This window comes from Pinus tabuliformis, chromosome 6, assembly GCF_031772625.1.
Source record: "Pinus tabuliformis cultivar Carrire ecotype Pingquan chromosome 6, CPIR1, whole genome shotgun sequence".
NCBI lineage: Eukaryota > Viridiplantae > Streptophyta > Pinopsida > Pinales > Pinaceae > Pinus > Pinus tabuliformis.
In genome coordinates this window covers 1,013,083,322-1,013,109,713 of record NC_142292.1, presented here as the reverse complement: position 1 = coordinate 1,013,109,713, position 26,392 = coordinate 1,013,083,322, and positions in this window count along the sequence as shown.

The window sequence follows — 26,392 nt, the reverse complement described above, 5'->3', positions numbered from 1 at the left end:
CGATTTTGGAGGACAAAGGCTACGATGTTGTCTTTAGTAAAGGAAAGGTGTTCCTGAGACACATTGCCACGGGTCAAACCAAGAGGATTGGGATTCGAGTGAAGAATTTATATAAGCTAGAGGTAGATGACTATGTTGCATTGAGTTCGAAAGCAGACTTGGTGCAAAGCTAGGACATTGGCAAGTTATGGCGTAGGTGGTTGGGCCACTTGCATCATGGGGCCTTGAAGATAATGCAACAGATCTCTACCAAACTTTCCAAAGGTAAACTTGAGCAAGTGGACACATGCAAAGGTTGCACCTTGGGAAAGTACGCCAAATATTCCATTCATGATCGAGACAGTCGAGCTGAAGCAATCATGGAGCGAGTTCATACTGATGAGTGTGGACCATTCTCGACAACATCCACTGCGAAGCAAAGGTATTATGTGATTTTCATTGCTGATTTTTCTCATAAATGCTGGATCTATTTCATGCAGAAGAAGCATCAAACCTTCTCAAAGTTTTGTGAGTTCAAAGCTTTGGTTGAGAAAGAATCAGGCAAGAAGATTAAGGCCTTGAGAAGCGACAATGGTGGAGAGTATGTCTCTCAAGAGTTTAAGGACTTCTGTGCAGCGGAAGGAATTAAATGGGAGTTGACAGCACCTCATAACCCACAATAGAATGGGGTAGCCGAGAGGAAGAACAAAACGATTTTGGGGGTAGCTCGAGCGATGCTGCATGACTAAGTTCTACCACTTCATTTGTGGGCTGAGGCATGCAACACAATGGTCTATTTGCATAATAGAAGGCCGCATTGCATTCTTGGGATGAAGACACTAGAGGAAGCTTTCTCCGAGAAGAGACCAGATGTGGGTCACTTTAGGATCTTTGGCTCATCAGTATATTGCCATGTGACCAAGAATGCCCCGAAGAAACTTGAGCCGATAGCTAAGTTGGGGATACTTGTGGGGTACACTGATACACCCCACAACTATCGGGTGTACTTGCCTACCAGTCGGAGGACAGTGGTTCACAGAGATCTCAAGTTTGATGAGCAGAAGGCCATGTGAGTTTCCCTTAAGAGGGAGCTCCAACTACAGGTTGTGGAGGAACTTTTGGTTCCCAAGGAGGAGGGGCCTCAGACTGATGCGGAGCAGCCACATGCAGAGGTTCTAGGAGTGGAGACATCCACTCAAGCAGAGTCTTCCAGAGAGGGATTGAAGCGCACAAGAGAAGCTGACAGGTTGTTGTCGGATGCGAGAGAGAATGTGGGAGAACCATCTTCTCAGCACAGACAGAGGAGGTCACTTGATAGGTACACTAGATACATGGCCCTTTTTGGGGAATGTGTTGAGACCGAGCCATCTTCCTTTGAGGAAGCAGTGCAGTAGCTAATTTGGGTTGATGCTATGGTGGAGCAGTATGACTCCATAGTTCGGAACAGTGTTTGGGATGTGGTTCCAAGATCGGAGAACAAGTCAATTGTGAGTTCCTGTTGGATTTACAATGTAAAGCAAGTTTCTGATGGTAGTGTGGAGAAACATAAGGCAATATTTGTTGCCCGTGGTTTCTCACAAGTCGAGGGGATCGACTATGATGAGACTTTTGCTCCTGTAGCAAGGTACTCATCTATCAGATCGATGTTGGCACTATCAGCATAGATGGGTTGGAAGATCCATCAGATGGATGTGAAGACTGCATTCCTCAATGGCGAGATTGAGGAAGAGGTGTACACAGAGTAGCCGAAAGGTTTTGAGACCTTCGATCGTGAGTCGCATGTGTGCCGACTCAAGAGAGCTTTGTACGGGATGAAGCAAGCACCTCATGCTTGGTACACCAGGATCGAAAACTACTTCACCGGGTTGGGCTTCACAAAGAGTGAAGCAGTTGTGAACCTATACCACATCATGGTAAAAGGTAAGTAGTTGATCATTGTTCTTTATGTTGATGATCTCATATTGACAGGTGATGATCAGTTGATCATGTCTTGTAAGGAGGACCTTGCAAGAGAATTTGAGATGAAATACATGGGTCTCATGCACTACTTCCTTGGTATGGAAGTGTGGCAGAAGGATGGGGAGTTGTTTGTTTCTTAAGGCAGGTATGCCAATGAGATACTCAGGAGATTCCACATGGAGAAGTGAAAGCCCATGCAGACTCCTCTAACAGCTAACTGGAGGAAGGAGGATGCTACTTTAGGAGAAGTAGTAGAGGCTATTGTGTATCGGCAGCTTGTGGGTTCACTAATGTACTTAGTGAACACACTACCAGATTTGTGCTATACGGTGAACCAGCTAAGTCAAGCTATGGTTCAGCCTACCAAGATGTTTTCGAAGGAAACTAAGCATGTTTTGAGATACCTCAGAGGCACATCTCAGTATCGATTATGGTACAGATGGACAGAGGGAGTGAATCTACAGGGCTTCAAAGATTCAGATTGGGCAGGGAGACCATCAAATCGGAAGAGCACACCAGGAGGAATTTTCAACCTTGGGTTAGCTGCAATTTCTTGGTACAACAGGAAACAGAGGTCGGTTGGACTCAGCTCAACAGAGGCTGAATACATGGCTGTAAGTCAAACATCATGTGAGGCCATTTGGATGTGGAATATTCTAGTCGATTTATTTAATTAGAGGATGGATCCATCTGTGATCTATTGTGATAATCAGAGTTGTATCAAACTCTCTGAGAATCTAGTATTTCATGGCAGGTCCAAGCACATCGACATTCGGTATCATCATCTCAGAGACTGTGTGGCGAGGAGGATCATGTTGTTGCAATATATTTCGACCGAGGGGAAAGATGCTGACATTTTGACTAAGGCATTGTCAAACTGTAAATTCGAGTTCCATAGAGACAGGATCGAGGCGGCAGATAATCCCTTTCTTGTTGAGAGGGAGTGTTGAAATGTGGCAACAAGAATATTCCAATTTTAATATGTCATTGAATTAAAATTCGAATTTTAGTCTCACCAACTACTTGAAAAAAATTTAATTAATTCATCTTGAGTTAATTAATTGGAGAAATTCAAGCTAGAAGTATTTGTGAAGTCATGCAACAATTATCCCTTTGATTGAAGAAGTTATCCCTTAATTAAGGAGATAAGGATGAGTTGTATTTGAGTTGTAATTATTTAGCTCAGTTAACTGAGTTAAGTCCAATTAAATTAGTTCCAAACAGTTTGAGGAACTAATTGTGAGTTTGGTCAGTTAATGCATGCATGCATGAAACTAGTGTACTCCAAATAACTAAATATTCTCTCATGCATAACTCATGCATGTCAGTTCAAACAAAGACCCAGTTGAGATTAAAGGTAGGGACAGTGTACTATCAGTTGCAAGAATTTTCCTATAAGAAAATATCTTGCATATAGAAGGAATTCATTCCTTGAGATTTGCGCAATTTTACAGTGTGTTAAAGCAGTGTGTGAGATCAGTCTCACACAAGGTTACAACTGGAACACCCAGGGAAAACAACGCAAGGAAATAGGAGGCTTGGAGGGCAAAGGAGAAGGAATATGAGTTGTCTAGTTTGTCTATGAGCAGTGTGAGGGATTGCACTGAGAGCTGGATAACTGTGAGAGCTAAAGCTGTGTGTAATCCTGAGATATTTCCACTTGTATGATAATACAAATAGCGGAGTTTTTAGCTGAGGCTTTCCCCAAAGTATTCTTCTGTGTTTCATGTGTATTGATTCTTCTTCTCTATTATATGTGTTCTGTTTGGTCTTGCTCAAATCGATTAATCTTTCGTAAGTTTGATTGTAGAAGTAGATTAAGTATTTTTCTTTAGTATATTGCATTATCAGGTTAATCTACAGTGAGAATTTCTACATGGAATTTTCATGTGTGATCTCTATGGTGGGGATTTGATCCTTCCATAATTGTATACACACACCATTTCGGATTTACCATCACAATTTATCAATAATGATGAGGGCTACTGTTTTACATAATTTCCAAATCTTTGAACCTTGGTCTGGCCATGACTCAATCTCATTTTGAAGGAGCCTTGTCTTATGATAATATTTGCAAATAAAGGTAGCGTTCCACCATTCCTTAGAGTTTGATAGAAGGTGCCCCCAATGCAAGGTTTATGAGCTCCAGATTCTTAATTGCTAGATCTCCAACTTATTTGGGAAGGCGAATCGTATTCTAGTTCACAAGAGGGTATCAATTTTCATTATTCTCCCCCCCATGCCAAATAAAATTCCACAATAAAACATTTATTTGGTGAATTATTCCTTTTGGTTCCAACAAACATGTGCACACATATACCATAATGGAGGATAGAACTGATTTGATTAATATTCCCTTTCCTACCATATTTAACCACTGAGCACCCCATGATTGAATTCTTTTCCTTATCATCTTCATACTTCCTCCCAGTCTTTGGCATTAGATGAACCCAAGGAAATTAATTCCTAGATATTTGAAGGATATCCAATCTGGAATAGAAAGAAACTCTAATATTCGAGAGATCTCATGTAGTATTGATCATGAAAATTCCATCCATAAACTTAACATCTTTTTGTTGTTGATCATCCCTCCAGAAAGATCCAGTTATGGATTCAAAATATTCTTGAAGCGAGTCACTATAATTTTTTAAGCTTCCCCCAGAAAGAGAGTATAGTTTGAAAACTGGGAGCGATTCACTCCTTTAATATTCCTCGCTATACTCAACCCAATGAAAAATCCTTCTTGTCTCACTTTCTCTAGGTTTCGGCTCATAATTTCAGCCATGATGGTGTAGAGAAGAGGAGACAGAGGGAAATCATGTCATAAACCTCCAGATGTTATAAAAAAAGGAGTGGTACGACCATTGACCAATGGTGCAATCTGTTAGTGTCAGTCAGTTCAGCCTGTCACCAGTGATCAAATATGCTCTTACAAGGTGTTGTTAGGGTGTCAAGTCAAATTTTTGTCATTTCAGTGAATCTTCAAATAAAAATTTATTCATTGGTTTTTGTGTCTAGGTCATTGATGCTCCCTTCACTTACTCATGATCTTCATCACTCATCATGGTCATTGTCTTCTTCGAGGTATCATATCTTAATTTAAGTGTCTTGGGTCATGAAATGGTTAAATTCCTCATTTTAGGTCATAATCTAGGGTTTCACTCCAGGTGTCGTCATGATACCGTATGTAAAATAAAAAACATTCCCATCATGTAATTCAGTGGGTAAAGGGATTTAGAAGCTTAGGGAAAGAAAAATAAAGGTAAAGGTAACGTTTTATTTCAAATAAGACAATGTTGCAGTATACTGCCTCATCTCATCATTCCTCATAGGGACATGTTTTCTTAAAATATGTTTCTGACCAAATAGAGAAGAATTTTACAAAAGTGAAAGAGGTTTTTGTCATTGATAGGCCAAGGAACAAAAACCTCCTTCATTTCATGCACAGGTATTATTATTTGAAAGAAATGACCAAACTACACTTTCTATGGGAGAGTTGCTACATCTGGATAGCTTGACTTCAAGACAGATTTTCATGGGTTTTGAGCAGGTGTTGGTAGTGGTTAAGGACTCTATTGTGTAACAAACATCCTAATATTTCCAATGGTACCTTCATATAGTGATTTGGATTAGTGGAAGGCATCCAAAAGTGCTCTGCAAGTTGGTGCTACACTTTTGTCAGAGACACCTTGGGTTTTTGGAGTGACCTTGGGAAAATCAATTTTTCTCCCTGATGGAGTGTCCAAATTACATTCTTGAGGAGTCCATCTTATAGCAGACTTCAAGAGATTTCCAAAGAGCTATCAAGTTCTCAATTTGGAGTAGTTTAAGGCCTCCAAAAGTGGTTTGGAAGATGGCGCTGTGCTCAGATACACTGCGCTGCACTTGGGAGGCCAGCGCTGTGCTTAGGAAGACGGCACTACGCTTGGGCCAGAGTACCTCAAATTTGCTCGAAACTCACCCAAATTGAATTTTAAGCTTGCTCACATGTTTTCTTGCAATCCTAAGCTCATCCACAAGTAAGTGCACCATATTACTCACATTTTTATTTTGCAAGATGAATTCAAGCCAAAGATTTCTTCATTTAGGGTTTTTAGTGAATTTTTCATGAAATAATGATAGGGTTGATGATGGTCATTTAGTTTTCTTGATTTTAAACATGTAAAACCTCATCCTACACCTCTACACATGTTTAATATGCTACATGAACCACTGAACCAACTTCAAAACATTAAATTACTTCACTAAAAGTGAAACCCTAGCTCATTCCTATGGGATTTGGACAATTTTCCTAGAAACCCTGTTTTTCCCCTTTCACAAATACATTGTTCCTTCATTTCACTTCCTTTCATCTTCATCAGTTGTTCATAGTCCATATCCACCTCCTACAATTTCCCTTGCCATTTTTTCCACTCCACCTACCCATCATTTCATTTTTCACTCATCCCTCACTGTTTTTCCCCTTTCATATCATCTAGGGTTTCAAAAATGAAATGAGATTACTTCCTAGTCTGAGCTTTAATCTAGTTAGCATTCAAAATCCATCACAAGCTTCTCTAACCTTAACAAAACCAAAACCAAATGCTTTGATACCACTTGATCTGAAAATGAGATCTTAAATCAATATTAAGGTATTATAGACTCATGTGCAAGAATGCTTATATTACTTAGTGCAACTAATCAAAAAGATTGTGAATAATATAGACAATGAGCAGTTGGAAAACATAACAAACACACACATCAACATAGCAAATAATCAAGGAGTTCACCAGACTTCCTGCCTATGTCTCCTGGTCTAGCTTTCAGTGTTGACCTCTATATTAAGTCTTTAAGAACATATTATTACAAGGGTGAGCTCAAAACAGAGTCTCAACCAAAAGTGGCATCAAAGAGGGATCTGCTTGAAAACCTCGAGTCCAAAAGAGTGCACAAACTCTCCCTCTATCCTGTTCCTCTATTCAATCTGCCCCAATCTGACTGACTGACTTTCTTTCTGTGACTATCTTCAATTGACCTCCCTTCTGTGCTACCATTGAATGGATTTTAAGCCTATCGGCACTGTCAGTTTGCATTCCTTTTCGGGCTCTCTAGCTCCCAACCGCTGTCCGTTCAAATCCTTGTTGAGTGTTAAACAATCATTACAAAATGCTCTAAGGTATGGTGACCACCTATTTACAAACGGAAAGGACTACTGGCGTGGGTGGAATCCCCGGGAATACGTTTTTCGTTCATACACAACAATACACAGAAATAAATTGAAAACCAATGAAAAACCTAACTGCAACATTAGAGCCGGACTTCAAATGATATAAAGTCTGCCCTATAATCTCTCGGGTCTACCTTTTATTGCCGTCGCAAGCCCACCATTGATCTACGATCTTCCAATCCAACGGCTGACAGCCATTTTGGGTGGCCTATGTGCATGGAGATTACCTTCCCGAAAAGTAGTTTTCTCTCTCCTACGGCATGCTACGTGTCGGTCAGTGTATGGGATTGGGCGGAGCCCGTCCAATACCACTTACCGCCTAAGGTCGCCTGAAATACCATTTACCTCGAAACTTAAATAACAGAAGGCCGCGTTTATAAACCTTTTGGGTCCGCTATTCTATCACAATATCACAATGTTGCATTGTATGTGGCCAAACATCAATACACGGGGAAATAAAAAGAAATCCACAAAAACCAGACTTCAAATATATTTAAATCGCGTCCATAATCCCTATCGGGTTCGGCCTTTATCACATGTCACAAATCGCTTGTGCCTGCAGTAAGTCCTTCCCTTTTAAACCTGCGATGCGGTATACGTGGTCTCTGTCATTGATCTGCACGCTGATCCGACGTTCCACATTATATCGCTGGATCACAGTCGCATCTCACTCAGGGTTAGTGCTGATATGCCCTGCTGACCTCCACCGATGCGATATCACCGATTTGATCTGGAACTTTGATCGGTCCGATCCAATGGCTCTGATTCAACGATACTTCAACCTTTGCTTTACCCTATTTTCTGCCATTCTTTATGGTTTTTCTTCTGCGATAGTGTTTTCTGATAGTGTTAAAGACTTAGACTTAGAGGTTTTAGGATCCATTTTGGATCACACCTTCCCATTGAAAAGCTTTTGGACCACCAAAAGTTGGTTTTTAGGCATTGATCAAGTGAGGATACAACGCCCTCACTTGTCCAATTTCTATCCATCATGCCTTGCTTGGATTTGAACCTTTGAGTCCCACTCTCAGGTACTCAACATCCCCTCGACGTGTAGGGCTCACCTTCCTTTCCAGAACTGCGTCTTCCTGTAACTCATTGAGATACTCAAGCAACAGATCCTCAATAGAAGGCAACTGACTTTTCTCTTTAGGATCTTCAATCAATGAAGGTTCATACAATCTCAAGTTTTTTGCATTAACGACTGAATATATCTGCATATAAGCTGGCAAATCAAGGCAAAAATATTTTTCACCAATTTTATCAAGTATCTTGAAAGGTCCATACCTTATTGGTTTTAGCTTCTTACCTTCACCTTGCATTTTGTCTTTGCTGATGTACAAACAGACTTGACCACCAACTTGAAAACTATGTTCAACTCGATGCTTGTCATGTCTTGCCTTGTACTTGGCTTGACTTCTTTCCAGTTGTTCCTATACTTCCTGGTGAATTTCCTGGATTTTTTCAATGAACTTGGTTGATTTGTCCACATCCCTATGTCCATCAACTGCTATGTCTTTACCAAAGACAAAATCCAAGGGAGACTTTGGTATAAGACCAAAACAAGTCTCAAAAGGAGATCTCTTAGTAGAAGAGTGCTTGGCATGGTTGTAAGCATGCTACACATAACACAAATGCTCATCCCAAAGCTTGGGATGCTTGCTGCAATAGCCTCTGAGCAACTGGATCACTGTCTTGTTGACCACTTTTGTCTGACCATCTGTTTGTGGATGAAATGTTGTGCTCTTATTTAACCTGGTGTTCATCAACTCCCATAGATTTGACCAAAACTTCCCAACAAATCAAGAATCTCTATCAGATACAATAGAAGTGGGTAACCCAAAATGAACCCATACATTCTGAAAGAAAAACTTTGATGTTTGTTTAGCTGTAACCTGCTTGTTACATGGTATCAAAATCACATTTTACTGAACCTATCTACAACAACATACAAATAATCATGACATTTCCTAGACTTTGGCAATCCCCCAACAAAATCCATGGAAACACTTTCCCAAGGACAAGAAGGAATTGGAAGTGGAGTGTACAAGCCTAATTTTCTATTACTGGGCTTGCTTGTAGCACACATAGTACACCCTTTGATATATCTAGAAACTGTCTCATGCATTCTTGGCCAATAACAGAACCTTTGCAATTGTGCAACTGTTTTACTTACACCAAAATGACCTGATATGAGAGATGTGCTTCTCGAATTATGTTAACTCTTTCAGTTTGCAGAATGCATAACTTTCCCAAATGATATAAGAGTTGGTCCTTTACATAATAATCCAATTCTTCTACTTGCTTGCCATGACTTAAAGTTGCATATACATCTTTAAAATCTACATCTTGAGCATATTGTTCAATGTAACTTTCATGCATTACTGAGTTATGCTTAAGTATAGTAGATGCATTTATGATTGGTCTTAACAACATATCTGCAACCTTATTGTGTATGCCCTTCTTATATCTGATGACAAGATGAAATTTCTGTAGAAAACTCATCGACCTATAATGTCTTGATTACTGCAATTTAGTTTATGAGGGCAAATATTGAAATGGTTGATGATTTGTATGTATGATTGTTTCTTTACCCATTAGGTAATGTTTCCACTTTTTCACACTTCGTACTAATGCATACAATTCTTTATCATATGTGGGATAATTAAATACCGCAGAAGTAAATGTCTCAGAATGATAGCATATGGTTTTTCCGTGTTGCATCAACACTGCTCCCATGGAATAGTCACTGACATCTGTCTCAATCTCAAATGGATGTTGAAGATCTGGCAGTGCTAGTACTGGTGTTGTACTGATTTTCTCTTTCAAGGTGTTGAAGGCTTTCTGATGTTTGCCTCCCCACTTAAACACTTGTTTCAATCCCGTTAAAGCATGTAATGGAGCTGCAATCAAAGAAAAGTTAGCAATAAACTTTCTCCAATATTGTGCTGCCCCCAGGAAACTCCTAACTTCTGTAGCAGATTTGGGTTTAGGCAAATTCACAATGACTTCAACCTTAGAGGGATCTATCTTCAATTCACCACCCCCTACAATATAACCCAAATAATTTAAAGATGTTCTGCTAAATTCACATTTTGACAGTTTTACATAGAGATTTTCTCTTTTTAAAACATCTAAAGTCCGCTTTACATGCTTTACATGATCTTCCCATGTCTTACTAAAAACAAGAATGTCATCTAAATAAACAATTATAAAGTCATCAATAAATGGTCTAAGTACATCATTCATAACTCTCATAAATGTAGCAGGAGCATTAGTTAAGCCAAAAGGCATAACCAGCCATTCATAAAGTCCTTGCTTTGTTTTGAAAGCAGTCTTCCATGCATCCTGTTCTGCAACTCTGACCTAATGATAACCACTTCGTAAGTCTAACTTAGAAAAGTAAACTACTTCTTTCAATTGATCTAATAAATCATTAACACGAGGAAGAGGATAATGATTCTTGATCGTTATTTTATTTAGTGCTCTATAATCGATGCGCATTCTCCACGAACCATCTTTCTTTCTCACTAGCATGATTGGAGATCCACATGGTGATGTGCTTGGTCGTATAAACCCTTTATCGAGCAACTCCTGTACCTGCTTCTTTATCTCTGGATTCTCTAAAGCTGACAACCTATACATTCCAATGTTAGGTTATGGAGCATCTTGCTGCAAATAAAATATCATGTACTATTTCTTGCTTGGGTGGCAGACCTTTAGGTCCTTGAAATAGAGCATCATACTTTGAAACAACTTTAACTAAATCAGCTTTCTATTTAGAATCACAGCGTTCAAATGCATTGGATTTTTCAGGATCCTTTGCCTTTAGAACCATTAGTAAAAATTGCTTACTTGAATTCACAATTCTTTTCATCTGTCCTGAGTTTATGAGAGAATAGCTACCTTTCTATTTATGAGCTCTTACAATATATTCCATTCCATCGTTAGTGAGTTGATACTTATTTTCAGCTCTATAGAAAATAGCTTTCCTATCATACAAGTATGGACTTCCCAAAACAATACCACATATATCCAATGGAACTATATCTAACTCAACCTCATCTACAACTATTGATCCAATACCAAACTTAAGTTTATATTGTCTCGTTACTTGTAGCTTTGTTTTATCACACGCCCAACCTAATGGATATGGATTCTCATGAGGTTTTTTTTGTAATCCCAACTTCTTTACAATTGTTTTAGAAATCAAATTTACTTGTGATCCAGTATCAAACAAAGTATCAATCTTATTGTGCTTGGAAATTACTCTAATACGAAAAAGCTCATTTCTTTCCCTCACATTACTTTCATTATCAACAGATTGTGTAGAATTACTTGTGGATGCTTCAGAATCTTTACCTTTAATACATGTGTTTGTAACTGTTGTTTCATCGCCTGAATCTGATCCCAAGTCCTTCTGAATAGCAGCAACATTCTTTTTCTTCCTTCCACCGAACTTCTTAGGTCTCCGTTCTGGATGCAAAAGCTAGCAGTGTGCCTCATCGTGTCCTTCTTTCTTGCAATGAGTGCATGAAGGTTTATCCTTCTGTACAGTGTTTTCTTTCCTCTCCTTCCATTTCAGTTTCTTCTTTTCCTTGTTGTTGCTTACAGAATATTTAGATGATCCGCCAACCTCTGGGTTTACATTCTTACCTCTAGCTTCTAGATGTGTGGCTTGAACTGATACATCATCTAAGCTAGTGGGATTAAACATGAGAATAGTATGCTTTAAATAGCTATGAATACCACCTATATACTTCAATAAAGTCTCAGGTGAATATAATGATATACCTAGAGCTAAAGCTCTCTTTCTGAATTCCTGAGTATAACTTTGTACACTCTGACCCTTCAACCGACGAAGAGTTTGCCAACTCATCATTGCTTGATGCATGTAAGCTAAAGGATAGAATCGCTTTTTGATAGCATAAACAAATTCATTCCAAGTAGAAATGATTTTACCATGTTTTTGTAGAAAGCTTGTGTCTTGCCTTCCCACCATACTAGTGCAGTTCCTCTAAGTCGAAGGCTAGCCAGTTGAATCTTCTTCCTTTCTAAATCAACGTTTTGTACCCTACAATATGTATCAATTTGTCTTATCCAATTACCTAGTTTTTCTACATTTAGTTCTCCATAATAAATTGGCAAATCAAACTTCACATCTAATTTAATCAAAGAAGTTTTCTTCTTTTTCTTAGAAGAGCTAGAAGATGATGAGGATGATGAAGGTGATGATGGAGAAGATGGTGGAGGAGGCATTTCTCCTTTTCCTTTTCCTTCTGGAGGGGAAACTAGAAAAGGTTCCTCTACTCCTTTGTCTGGTTTGGGTGTTGAAGTGCTTTCACCTCGACCCTTCATAAATTTCAGATACATTTCTTCCAGCATGGCTTGCAAGGCCATAAAACTATCCATGAACTGAGATTCTGATCCCAGTGGAGCTTATTCTGCCATTCTCCTTTGAGAATAGACTATTCCAATCTCTGGATTAGCCTCAACAAGTTCTCCTTCTCCTAGTCTGAGCTTTAATCTAGTTAGCATTCAAAATCCATCACACGCTTGTCTAACCTTAACAAAACCAAAACCAAATGCTGTGATACCACTTGATCTGAAAATGAGATCTTAAATCAATATTAAGGTATTACAAACTCATGTGCAGGAATGACTATATTACTTAGTGCAACTGATCGAAAAGATTGCGAATAATATAGACAATGAGCAGTTGGAAAACATAACAGACACACACATCAACATAGAAAATAATCAAGGAGTTCACCAGACCTCCTGGCTACGTCTCCTGGTCCAGATTTCATTGTCGACCTCTATATTAAGTCTTTAAGAATAGATTATTACAAGGGTGAGCTCAAAACAGATTCTCAACCAACAGTGACATCAAAGAGGGAGCTACTCAAAAACCTCAAGTCTAAAAGAGTGCACAGACTCTCCCTCTGTCCTGTTCCTCTATTCAATCTGCCTCAATCTGACTGACTAAATTTCTTTCTGTGACTGTCTTCAATTGACCTCCCTTCCGTGCTACCATTGAATGGCTTTTAAGCCTATCGGTGCTGTCGGTTTGCATTCCTTTTTGGGCTCTCTAGATCCTAGCAGTTGTCCGTTCAAATCCTTGTTGAGCGTTAAACAATCATTACAAAACGCTCTAAGGTATGGTGGCCACCTGTTTACAAATAGAAAGGACCACTAGCGCGGGTGAAATCCCAGGGAATACTGTTGGAAATAATACTGAGAGTGGGGGGTGAATCAGTATTATCAAGTCAAATATTCCTTTTTCAAAATCAAATGATATACGCTACTTCAGTTAATTAAACCCACGTATATACGCAACTATGCAGAAGGAAACCCGCGTATACATTGCAAACTTTTAAATGACTTTATCTTCCTGACGTTGATTATTAATCTGTGTTTGAGTATCAAATAACCAGTAACCAGAAATAGTAAAATAGATCAGAAAGACAATCGCACACAAGAACACAAGATATAAGGTGGAAACCAAATGTGGGTGAAAACCACCTGCTGCAATTCGTCTCTATATTCTCTTTAATTAGAAACTTCTTTTTACAATTGAACTAGTGCAGTCCTTTACCAGTACGCAGGCTACAACCTGCAGAGAGCTACAACCCTCTCTCGTTTTCCAGCTTCTTCTGGAAGGGAGCTACAACCCCCTTAGCTCTTGCACTAGCCAAGATACTAGTACGTAGGTGCTGGCCTACAGAAGGCTACAACCTTCTCTTTCTTTCAGGGACCATGTTTCATGAATTTTCAGACTGGATCCACAAATAGCATCAATCAAACATCAAGAATTTCTGCATCAACCAATCACCTTTTCACCAATCAAAACTGAATCAAAATAACCACTTTTCTGACGACTGTACCCAGATCACAGTAACAGTAACCACACACCAAATCTGAACCCAGAACACTGCAGCAATAAACAGAAGCAGCAAAATCACAACTCAAAATATATACGCTACTTTAATAGCCTGAAACCTGCGTGCATACGCTTCTGCGTATGGAACAACCAGCATATACGTTGTTTTACTTCACTGAGCCAGCACATATACACGCCTTCGCTTCACTGAACCTGCGTACAGATCTATAAAGGATAATTCGCTCTTTCAGATATTCAAACTCTAATTAACCCAGATTGTCAGTTTTATAGATCAAGCAAGCGCCACATGTAACAGATCAAAATCATACAAAGATACTATCATTCAAGCTTAAGGATTATGATCCATCAATAGAACTTATCCATCTCTTTACGCTAAGGTTCCTCCATTCAGATCCAGATCTGCACCATAACCCAATTACCAGTATTCCAGATCTAGCACTTTATCAGATATTCAATAACAATTCAAATGATCCCTTGCCACATGATCTCCTTCCTCTTTTATAGTTTTAGGCCTTCCACAATACCACGGTCCAAAACCATAATAAACCAATACCACAGACCCAATACTTGGGATCAACACGTCTGACGAGGTACCATGGTCCAAAACCATAGGTTCAAATACCAAGGACTAACTACCACGGACCAAAGGTAAGTTCTCCAACATATACGCGCTTTTCCTTGCATGAAAGTGCATGTATACACTAACGCTCCTTTGAAACGTCTAACCCGCGTGTATACGCGTCTTCGTCTAGATGAACCTATTTATATGTCTTTTCCTTCATTCTGAAAGTCTAAACTGAGATTTGTTACCAAAGAGAGTTGCCATCAAGGACAATACATGTGCCATAGCTCCAAACCTGTGCCATAATGCCAACAATCTCCCCCTTTGGACTTGATGGCAACCCAACATCCTCAAAGTCATTCTCCCCCTTTGTCATCAAGGGCAAAGGGTTGTGATCCCCCTGAGTACATGCTGAATTTGTGCCCTACTGTGCTGACCATGCTCCCCCTGACTGAAGGCAAGATCTGCAAAATATGTTCTTCAAAAAGAACCATGACTTATACATCATAAAAGACCTTCCTATCACCAAAAGACTCAATACATACATCCATCACCCAACAAGTGGGGATACATCAGAAATTTACATATGACAACCAATTTCATTACATATTCATCCCAGGCATAGTGGGGAAACCAAAATAGGTCGTTACATGACCTTGACACCATAAAAGAGATATCACAAAAGAGATACATGACATAGAGATGAAATATCTAGGACAAGACTTATGAAAGTCACCAATAACTAATAGCAGCAGCATCTGTCAATCGCCATTCAGATCAGCAACCAAGATTTCCTTCTGTTCTTCCTTTGCCTTTGTTCCACCTGAAACCAACAACAGCTGAGATCTAGAACCAAAAGCTTCTAAGATAATGCCAACAATGCATTATTAGAAGATTATTTGCTCCCCCTGAACCTGTGCCGGATGGTCTCAGTCAGACCCATATCAGAATATCTTCAACCAGAGCCTGTCCCTACTGATATCCATCAAACCTCCATATACGCGACTGTCTCTGCACAAACCTACATATGTACGTGGATCCTCCTCAGGCAACTCGCGTACACCCATTTTTCTCTGAAACAGACAAGTTTTAACAGCAAGATGATGCATCAACTACTCCCAGCTTCTGTCTGAGGTATTCAAATGTTTCCCTGGGCAGTGGTTTGGTGAGAATATCAGCAACTTGTTCCTTAGAAGGAACATACTCCAATTTGATCTTTTGTTCCAACACTTGTTCCCGGAGAAAGTGATACTTGATCGGTATGTGCTTGGTCTTTGAATGCATGACCGGGTTCTTTGAAATGTTGATTGCACTTGTATTATCACATAAGATGGAGATGGGTGGTGTACAAGTGATTTGAAAGTCTTGCAAGGTTTGCATCATCCAAAGAAGTTGAGTGCAACAAGATGTAGCAGCCACATATTCCGCTTCAGCTGTAGATAAAGCAATCGAACTCTGTTTCTTGCTGAACCAAAATACTAACCTGGAATCCATAAAGAATGCACCACCACTTGTGCTCTTCCTGTCATCCACGCTTCCAGCCCAATCTACATCTGTATAAGCATGAAGAGTGAGATCTGTATCTCTAGGATACCATAAGCCATAGTTTTGAGTTCCTTGAAGATACTTGAAAATTCTCTTCACTGCCTGAAGATGAGTTTCCTTTGGATTTGCCTGAAATCTTCCAACTATTCCCACTGCATGCATGATGTCTGGTCGGGTACCTGTCAAATAAAGTAGACTTCCAATCATAGATCTATAGGTTGGTTGATGCACTGCTGCTGATTCATCATTTGCACTAAGGCTGCATCCTGTAACCATGGGGGTACATACTGGTTTCGAATCTTCCATGCCATACTTCTTCAAAATCTTCTTGAGATACTTGGTTTGAGACAAGAAGATACCGCCTTCATTTTGTTGGATTTGCAATCCAAGAAAGTATGTCAGTTCTCCAAGCAAGGACATTCAAATTCTTTCTGCATCACCATGGCAAAGCTTTGACTCATAGCTTCTTCATTGCTTCCAAAGATAATATCATCTACATACACAACAAGTATTAGCAATTTGTAATTTTCAATTTTTATATAGAGATTGCTATTTGCTGATCCTTTTGAAAAAACTTGTTGATGAAGATATTTGTCCAAACGGTAGTACCAAGCCCTTGGAGCCTGTTTAAGACCATAGAGAGCCTTTTTTAGTCTGCATACAAGATTTGGATCATTCCCAAGAATGAAACCATCTGGTTGCTCAATGTACACTTCCTCTTCTAAGTCTCCATTTAGAAAGGCTGATTTCACGTCCATTTGAAATACTTTGAACTTCTGAAAGCTTGAGAGAGCAAGGAACATTTGGATGGCGTCAAGTCTAGCAACGGGAGAAAAAGTTTCTTCAAAGTCTATTCCTTCTTGTTGAGCATACCCTTTACACACAAGTCTGGCCTTGTTTCTGATTACTTCTCCATTTTCATTCAACTTATTTTTAAAGATCCATTTTGTCCCTATGACATTCTTATCTTTTGGTCTAGGAACCAACTCCCAAGTGTTGTTCTTTTCGATCTACTCAAGTTCTTCATCCATTGCCTTGACCCAGCATTCATCTTTGCATGCCTCTTTTACATTTTGTGGCTCAGTGGAGGAGAGCAATGCCAAATAGCTTGAGGCTTCTGCCATTGTTCTTCTTGTTTGTACACCTGCCTCTTTCTGCCCCAAAATCTGAGATTCTGGATGATTCTTCTGAACGTACCTGGATGGAGTCTTCTCTTCTATCCTTATCTGTTCCTCTAGTGCCTCTTGGGGTTCTTCTTCATCATTAGTCTGATTTGGAGAGTAGTCTTCATCCTCTTCGATATTTTCATAATTTACTTGCCTAGGAATGTATCCTTTTTCATCAACCACTACATCAATGTTGTCAACAATTCTTCCAAGTCTTTTATTGTAACACTTATATGCCTTGCTGTGGGGAGAATAACCAAGGACAATGCCTTCATCTGCTCTAGGTTCAAGTTTGTCAAGCTGTTCATCATTGTTCTTAATATAGCATTTGCTTCCAAAAATTTTGAAATGCTTTACCGAAGGAGTCTCACCATACCAGAGCTCATGAGGAGTTTGAGTGTTGTTCACTCGAACATTTGTTTTGTTAAGAATAACAATGGTAGCAAATGCAGCTTCACCCCAGAAGGTTGCGGGAGTTCCAGATTCATCAAGCATAGCACGAGCCATTTGTTGGACCATTATGTTCATCCTTTCCACCACTCCATTTTGCTGAGGAGTCCTAGCTGTAGAGAATTCCCTTGTTATTCTATGTTCTTCACAGAAATCGAAAAATTCATTTGAGGTAAATTCCCCACCTCTGTCGGACCTGAGGCACTTAATTTTGTGATCTGATTCGTTTTCAGCCAAGGCCTTGAAGGATTTGAATTTTTCGAAAGCTTCGTCTTTGTGCTTCATAATTCCTAACCAAACCATCCTGGAGAAGTCGTCAATGAATAATATAAAGTATTCTTCTCCTCGAGGTGACCTTGTCCTAAATGGACCACATACATTTGTATGGACTAGCTCAAGAGGCCTGCTAGCTGATCCTTCCTTCTCAGGGAAGTTAGTTCTGGTTTGCTTACCAGACTGACATGATTTTCATATTGTGTTGTCTGGAATTTTGTTATCTGGAAGACCACGAACTGCCTGGTATTTGCATGCTTTCCTTATTTGTGAAAATCTTAGATGCCCCAACCTCCGGTGCTATAACCAGTGTTCATCATCCTTGCTCAAATAGCATTGTTGTTGTCCTTCTTCAAATATGTATAGATTATTTGGAGTTCTTCTGCCTTTGATCACTGTTTTTCCTGTATCAAGATCACGAACACTACATCCATTTGATCGGAATATTACCTCGGTTCCTTGATTGCACATCTGACTGACACTCAGTAGATTATGCTTCAAGCCATCAACATACAAAACATTTCCTGCTTTGACCTTTTCTTTCAACTGTGCTGTGCCTTTTCCTTTTATGGCTGCAGGAGTATCATTTCCAAAAGAAACTTTCTTTCCCTTTTCTAAAGCAGTATATGATTCAAGTTTTTTTTTATCACCTGTCATATGCTTCGAACATCCACTGTCAATGTACCATAGATTTTCCTGTCCTTCTACATAAAAAGCTATCCCACATCTTTTTGGTTGCGGTTCCTTTATTCTCCATGTTCTGGCACTTGAGGTTTGTTCCTTCTGAGTTGTCTTCCAAAACCTGCTCCTGCATTCAAAATCTTCATGACCGAAGTTATTACAAATGGAACATTCAATTTCATTTTCAAGGGCGGAAAAGTTGTTATAAGTCTTTTTTGTGATTCCAGTCATACTTCTTTGTTTTTGAGCTTCTCTAGTCATGATTGTCTTATAGGCAACACATTGAGCTGCTTTGTGACCAAAGTTATGGCAAGAGAAACATTGGCCATTAAAGAAACTTCTGCGATTATCAAATCTACCAGCCAAATGATTGTAGTTTCGATTGTCATCCATTCTTGAAGAAAATTGAGAAGTTTTTACCTGTGGCTGGTTGTAGCTTTTGTTCACCCTTAAGATGGATTGCCCCTAATTTACCTGGTGGTCTTTGTTTATTCTTGATGTAATTTGTCCCTATTTTACCTGGTGATCTCCATTGGGCTTTTGCTCATTCCTCCATGCTGCATCAAGATAACTCTTTGAGGTGGATGCTTGAGATGCTTCTCCATTATACCCCAGACCTGTCTTGATTAGTGGAGAACATTGTACATTGATAATCTCATCCAGAGTTTCAGGTCCTTTAACAAATTTAAGATTTAGAGCCTTTGTTTTCTCAATTTCTTTTCTAAGGCCAACAATTTCACATTCTAACTTCTCAAGAAATTTTTCTTTTTCATCAAGTTGAAATTGCAGAGTATCAATGATCATATTCTTTTCTTCTAAACATATTTTGAGTCTAGAAATATCTTCATAAAAACCATCTACATCTATAACATCCATGTAATCATCATCTTTAAAAGCCATTAAAAGTTTATAATCATTACCTCGTTCATCTTCGTCACTATTTGATAGGCCATCACTGTCTTCATGAGTGTAGTAACTTTTCTTAGTTGCGTTCTGTTTCTTGTTCCATCTAACAGGTTCCTTTCCTTTGTCAACCTTATCCTTATGAGGACATTTGGCAGCATAGTGACCAACTCTTCCACAAGCAAATCATTTGAAAGGTAACTTACCTTGGAACCGTCCAGTACCCCGTTGAATATTTCTGACAAAATTTGATTCTTCTTCTTCTTCTGACACGTGTGCTGACTCATAGTACTCTCCTTTGCCTGAAGCCTTGAAGGCAGCTTCTCTCTTGTCTGATGGACCTCCTTTCCTCATTTCATAAGCAGTTAGAATTCTATGCAGCTGTGACATTTTAAGGTTTTGTAGATTCTCTTTTTCTTCTATTGCAGAAACTTTAGATTCAAACCTAGGGGACAAAGATCTTAGAACTTTTTCAACCACAACAGCCTCTTTTATTTCTTCGCCCAAATTTTTCATACAATTAACAATCATCTACACAAAGAAAATAGTTAGCCACACTTTCATCATTCCACATCCTGAGATTTTCATACTGAATCCTGAGGGTTTGAAGTTTTGCTCGTTTTACCTGATCATCTCCTTCATAGCTCAGAACAATTTTGTCCCATATCTCTTTTGCGGATTTAAACTGCATTACCTTGACAAATTCTGATTGAGATAGGCATCCTAATAGAGTATTGACCAACTTTGCATTTGTTTCATATTTCTTCTTCTCAACCGGATCTGTAAGAGTTGCTGATGGAAAAGTATACCCTGTTTCTATGATATCCCAGACTTCTGTACCAAGAGATTGAAGATAGGCAGTAACTCTTACCTTCCAATAAACGAAGTTTGTCCCATCAAAAATCGGTGGCCTGATTGATGCTTCCCTCTCGTAATTGCTCATGATGAAAGATCTTTCTTCAAGCGATCAAGCTTCTTCTGAAGAACTTGCTCTGATACCAATTGTTGGAAATAGTACTGAGGGGGGGGGGGTGAATCAGTATTATCAAGTCAAATATTCCTTTTTCAAAATCAAATGATATAAGCTACTTCAGTTAATTAAACCTGCGTATATACACAACTATGCAGAAGGAAACCCGCGTATACAATGCAAAATTTTAAATGACTTTATCTTCCTGATGTTGATTATTAATTTGTGTTTGAGTATCAAATAACCAGTAACCAGAAACTGTAAAACAGAGAAAAAAGATAATCGCACACAAGAACACAAGATATAAGGTGGAAACCCAATGTGGGTGAAAACCACCTACTGCAATTCGTCTCTATCTTCTCTTTAATTAGAAACTTCTTTTTACAATTGAACTGGTGCAGTCCTTTACCAGTACGCAGGCTACAACCTGTAGAGAGCTACAACCCTCTCTCGTTTTCCAGCTTCTTCTGGAAGGGAGCTACAACCCCCTTAGCTCTTGCACTAGCCAAGATACTAGTACGTAGGTACTAGCCTACAGAAGGCTACAACCTTCTCTTTCTTTCAGGGACCACGTTTCATGAATTTTCAAACTGGATCCACAAATAGCATCAATCAAACATCAAGAATTTCTGCATCAACCAATCACCTTTTCACCAATCAAAACTGAATCAAAATAACCACTTTTCTGACGACTGTACCCAGATCATAGTAACAGTAACCACACACCAAATCTGAACCTAGAACCCTGCAGCAATAAACAGAAGCAACAAAATCACAACTGAAAATATATACGCTACTTTAATAGCCTGAAACCTGCGTGCATACGCTTCTGCGTATGGAAAAACCAGCGTATACGCTGTTTTACTTCACTGAGCCAGCATGTATACGCGCCTTCGCTTCACTAAACCTGCGTACAGATCTATAAAGGATAATTCACTCTTTCAGAGATTCAAACACTAATTAACCCAGATTGTCAGTTTTATAGATCAAGCAAGCGTCACATATAACAGATCAAAATCATACAAAGATACTATCATTCAAGCTTAAGGATTATGATCCATCAATAGAACTTTTCCATCTCTTTGCGCTAAGGTTCCTCCTTCATTCAGATCCAGATCTGCACCATAACCCAATTACCAGTATTCCAGATCTAGCACATTTATCAGATATTCAATAACAATTCAGATGATCCCTTGCCACATGATCTTCTTCCTCTTTTATAGTTTTAGGCCTTCCACAATACCACGGTCCAAAACCATAATAAACCAATACCACGGACCCAATACTTGGGATCAACACGTCTAACGAGGTACCATGGTCCAAAACCATAGGTTCAAATACCAAGGACTAACTACCACGGACCAAAGGTAAGTTCTCCAACATATACGTGCTTTTCCTTGCATGAAAGTGCGTGTATATGCACACGCGCCTTTGAAACATCTAACCCGCATGTATACGCGTCTTCGTCTAGATGAACCTACGTATATGTCTTTTCCTTCATTCTGAAAGTCTGAACTGAGATTTGTTACCAAAGAGAGTTGCCATCAAGGACAATACCTGTGCCATAGCTCCAAACCTGTGCCATAATCACAACAAATACGTTTTTTGTTCATACACAACAATACACGGAAATACATTGAAAACCAATGAAAAACCCAACCACAACATTAGAGCTAGACTTCAAATGATATAAAGATCACCCTATAATCTTCTCAACTCCACCTTTTACTGTTATCACAAGCCCACCGTTGATCTATGATCTTCCAATCCAACAGATGACAACCATTTCGGGTGGCCTATGTGCATAGAGATTACCTGCTCGAAAAATTGGTTTTCTCTCTACTGCGGCATGCTACGTGTCGGTCAGTGTATCGGATCGGGTGGAGCCCATCCAATACCACTTACCGCCTGAGGTCCACCCAAAATACCATTTACCTCATAACTTAAATAACATAAGGCCACGTTTATAAACCTTTCGGGTCCACCATTCTATCGCAATATCGCATTGTATGTGGCCAAACATCAATACACGAGGAAATACAAAGAAATTTGTAAAAACTGGACTTCAAATATATTTAAATTGCATCCATAATCCCTATCGGGTCCGGCATTTATCGCATGTCGCAAATCGCTTGTGCCTGTGGTAAGTCCTTCCCTTTTAAACCTACAATGTGATATATGTGGTCTCCACCGTTGATCTACGTGCCGATCCGACGTCCACGTTATATCGTTGGATCGTAGTTGCAGCTCACTCAGGGTTAGCGCCAATATGCCCCGCTGACCTCTGCTGATGTGATATCGCTGATTTGATCTGGACTGTTGATTGGTTCGATCCAACGGCTCTGATTCAACGATACTTCAACCTTTGCTTTATTCTGTTTTCCGCCATTCTTCATGGTTTTTCTTATGCGATAGTGTTTTCCGATAGTGTTAAAGACTTAGACTTAGAGGTTTTAGGATCCATTTTGGATCAACCGTGAAGTTGAAAAAGGACACAGGAAAGTGGTGTGAGTTACATAAGAGCTCCACTCACAACACAAGTGAGTGTCGGGCCAAGCAGTCACTGGTGGCCGAGCTAAAGGTTTCATAATCAGATGCATGTTCTGACTCTGAGTCAGAACTCGACAAGGGGAATGACAAAGGGAACCAGATTATCGATGCGGAGCCCAACGCCACCTTTGCCACCATGAAGATTCAGAAGGAGGAACCTGAAGATCCAGAGGTGGAGGAGCGTCTCTTCCACTCCCAGATGTGGGTAAAGGGCTCCCCGCTACAGTTCACTATCAACAGTAGGAGCCAAAAGAACCTCATTTTGGCAGAGGTCGTGAAGCGACTAGGCTTACCAACCATAGCACATCCAAAACCGTACACCATCGAGTGGCTTCACCAAGGACGGGATCTTCGTGTGAGCCAACAGTGCCGCCTTCCATACAACATCAAGTCCTTCATGGATGAGGTATTGTGTGACATTGCTCCCCTTGAAGTTTGTGATGTATTATTATGACAACCATACTTGTGGAAGTGACATGCTGTGTATGAATAAAGGCTCTGTGTTGTTATTGTTACTTTGGGAAATAAGTTGTACAAGATATCGAAGGTAGAATCACCTACTGCCATCTCTTTGATTACTGCAAAACAATGCAGTAAGCTCGTTTCCAAAACTGGGAAATTTGTTTTCCTAATGATACGCCCTCAAAGAAAGAAAAAGATGGTGGCCACGACCTCTAGACAGGGCCCCTCCGCATGACAAATACAGATGGACAAGGTCGTGGAAGAGTACGAGGACATATTCACCTCCCCCACGAGGGTTCCTCTGCACTGTCAGGTTAAGCACTCCATCGATCTGACCCTAGGCGTGCCACTGCCCAATGGACCAATGTATCGGTGCTCCATTATGGTGAATGATGAAATCAAGAGGTAGATTCAGGAGCTGCTACAGAAAGGTCACATAAGTCCAAGTTCATCATCCTGTGGGAGCCCGATCGTGTTGGTACAGAAGAAGGATGGGGCTTGGAGACTCTGTATTGACTACCGGGCGCTGAACAAGATCACTGTCCATAATAGGTACCCGATCCCACAGTTTGATGACCTCTTGGACCAACTGAAGGGGGGGGGAATATTTCAGCAAGATCGATTTGAAGTCAGGATATCACCAGGTACCAATTGAACCCTCCGATGTGTGGAAGACTGCCTTCAAAGCCATGGAGGGCCTTTTCGAATGGTTGGTTATGCCTTTCGGATTGACGAATGCTCCTGCAACCTTCATGAGGCTAATGGATGAAATCTTGCGGCCATTCACCAACTCATTTGTAGTGGCATACTTCGATGACATCCTGACCTTCAGCAAAAATTTGGGAGGAGCACCTCCACCACATCTGATAGGTTCTCCAAACACTGCGGCAACACAAGTTATGTGCCAATTTGGAGAAATGCACTTTTGGCATGACCTAGGTTCAATATCTCGGATACATTATTGGTGAACATGGGGTGCATGTGGATCCAGCCAAGATCAAAGTCATTCAAGATTGGTCATCTCCAACCACTCTAACAGAGCTCCACAGCTTTTTAGGTATTGCCAACTTCTACCGCAGGTTCGTGTTGGGATTTTCTCATATCACTTGGCCCTTGAGTCAAGTCACCAAGGGAGGAGCGAAAGAAAAATTCTTTTGGTCTAAATCTCAATAGAAGGCATTCACAGAGTTGAAAGATCGCCTCTGCACGGCACCAGTGCTTGCATTACCAAACTTGCAACAACCGTTTGAGGTCGAGACAGATGCATCTAACTATGCTATTGGGGTAGTCCTTACTTAACACGGGCATCCAGTGGCATATCACAGTGAGACACTGTCAGACACAGTTCAGAAGTATCCCACTTATGACAAAGAGATGTATTCCATTGCGCAGGCCTGCCGACAATGGAAGCATTATATTTTGGGGAAGGAAATGGTCATCCACAGAGACCACTGACCCCTACAGTTCATATAGACCCAAGGGAAATTGCAAAATGATCGCCATCAGAAGTGGTCCACATACCTGCAACAGTTCCATTTGAATATCAAGCATAAGAAGGGTAGCACCAATAATGTTGTAGATTGCTTCAATCGACCACCGATCATGGCGTTAACCACTGTGCTCAACTCTTGTGGGCACTAGACTTCTGATTGGCCACTTCTCTACAAAGCGACCCATAATTCGGCCACACGTACCAGACACTCTTGGAGGGTTAGCATGTTCCAAATTTTCACCTCCAAGATGCCCTATTATGCCACCTGGGTCACCTTTGTGTTCCTTCAAGCGAGTGTGCCAAGATGATTTGGGAAGCACACTATAGTTGGGCTACTAAACATTTCGGGGTCGAGAAAACAGTGGCAGTGCTGTAGAAGTATTTCTATTGGCCGAATCTTCGACAGGATGTCGGGAAGTACATCAGATCATGCACTACCTGCACCATTGCCAAACCGACCGTCAAGAAGCAAGACCTCTATACCCTGTTTCCTACCCCTAGTCGACCTTGGGAATCCATCTCCATGGATTACATGTTAGGCCTTCCTTCCACTAAGCATGGAAATGACTGTGTGTTTTTGGTCGTCGACAGGTTCTCGAAGATGGCCATTATAGTTGCCTGCAAGAAGAATATCACAAAAGAATCCACTGCTAAACTATTCTTTGAACGAGTGTGGGTACACTTTGGGATCCCACAGTCTATCATCTCAGATCAAGACAATAGGTTCCTCAGTATATTTTGGTCTAGTCTCTGGTCGATGCTCGACACCAAACTCACTAAGTCCACAGTCTTCCATCCTCAAACTGATGGCCAGACAGAGGTTGTCAACGGGATGATCGTACACATTCTACGCATGTACAACTCAAAGCATCCATGCACATGGGACGAGAGCCTCCCCTATGTTTAGCAAAACTACAACTGGGCTCTCCACAACTCGACTGGCCACAACCCTTTTCAGGTGGGCTTGGGATTCCAGCCACTATGTCCCATTGATGTGGCCATGTCATTTGCAGCTACTCACGCAGATTCGGCTCATGTCCAGTATGAAAAAGATAAGGCAAACAACTTCATTGAACACATCCAACATATTCGCCAGCAGGTCCATGACATTCTGGAGAAATCAAATGCCAAGTACAAGAAGCAACATGATCAACATCGGGTGCCACACAAGTTTCAGGTGGGCGACAAAGTTTGGTTGCATTTATAAAAGGAACGCCTTACCGGAGCCTATTGGAAACTCAGGCCACTCTGATATGGTCCTTACACCATTACCAAGGCTATGGGAGATAA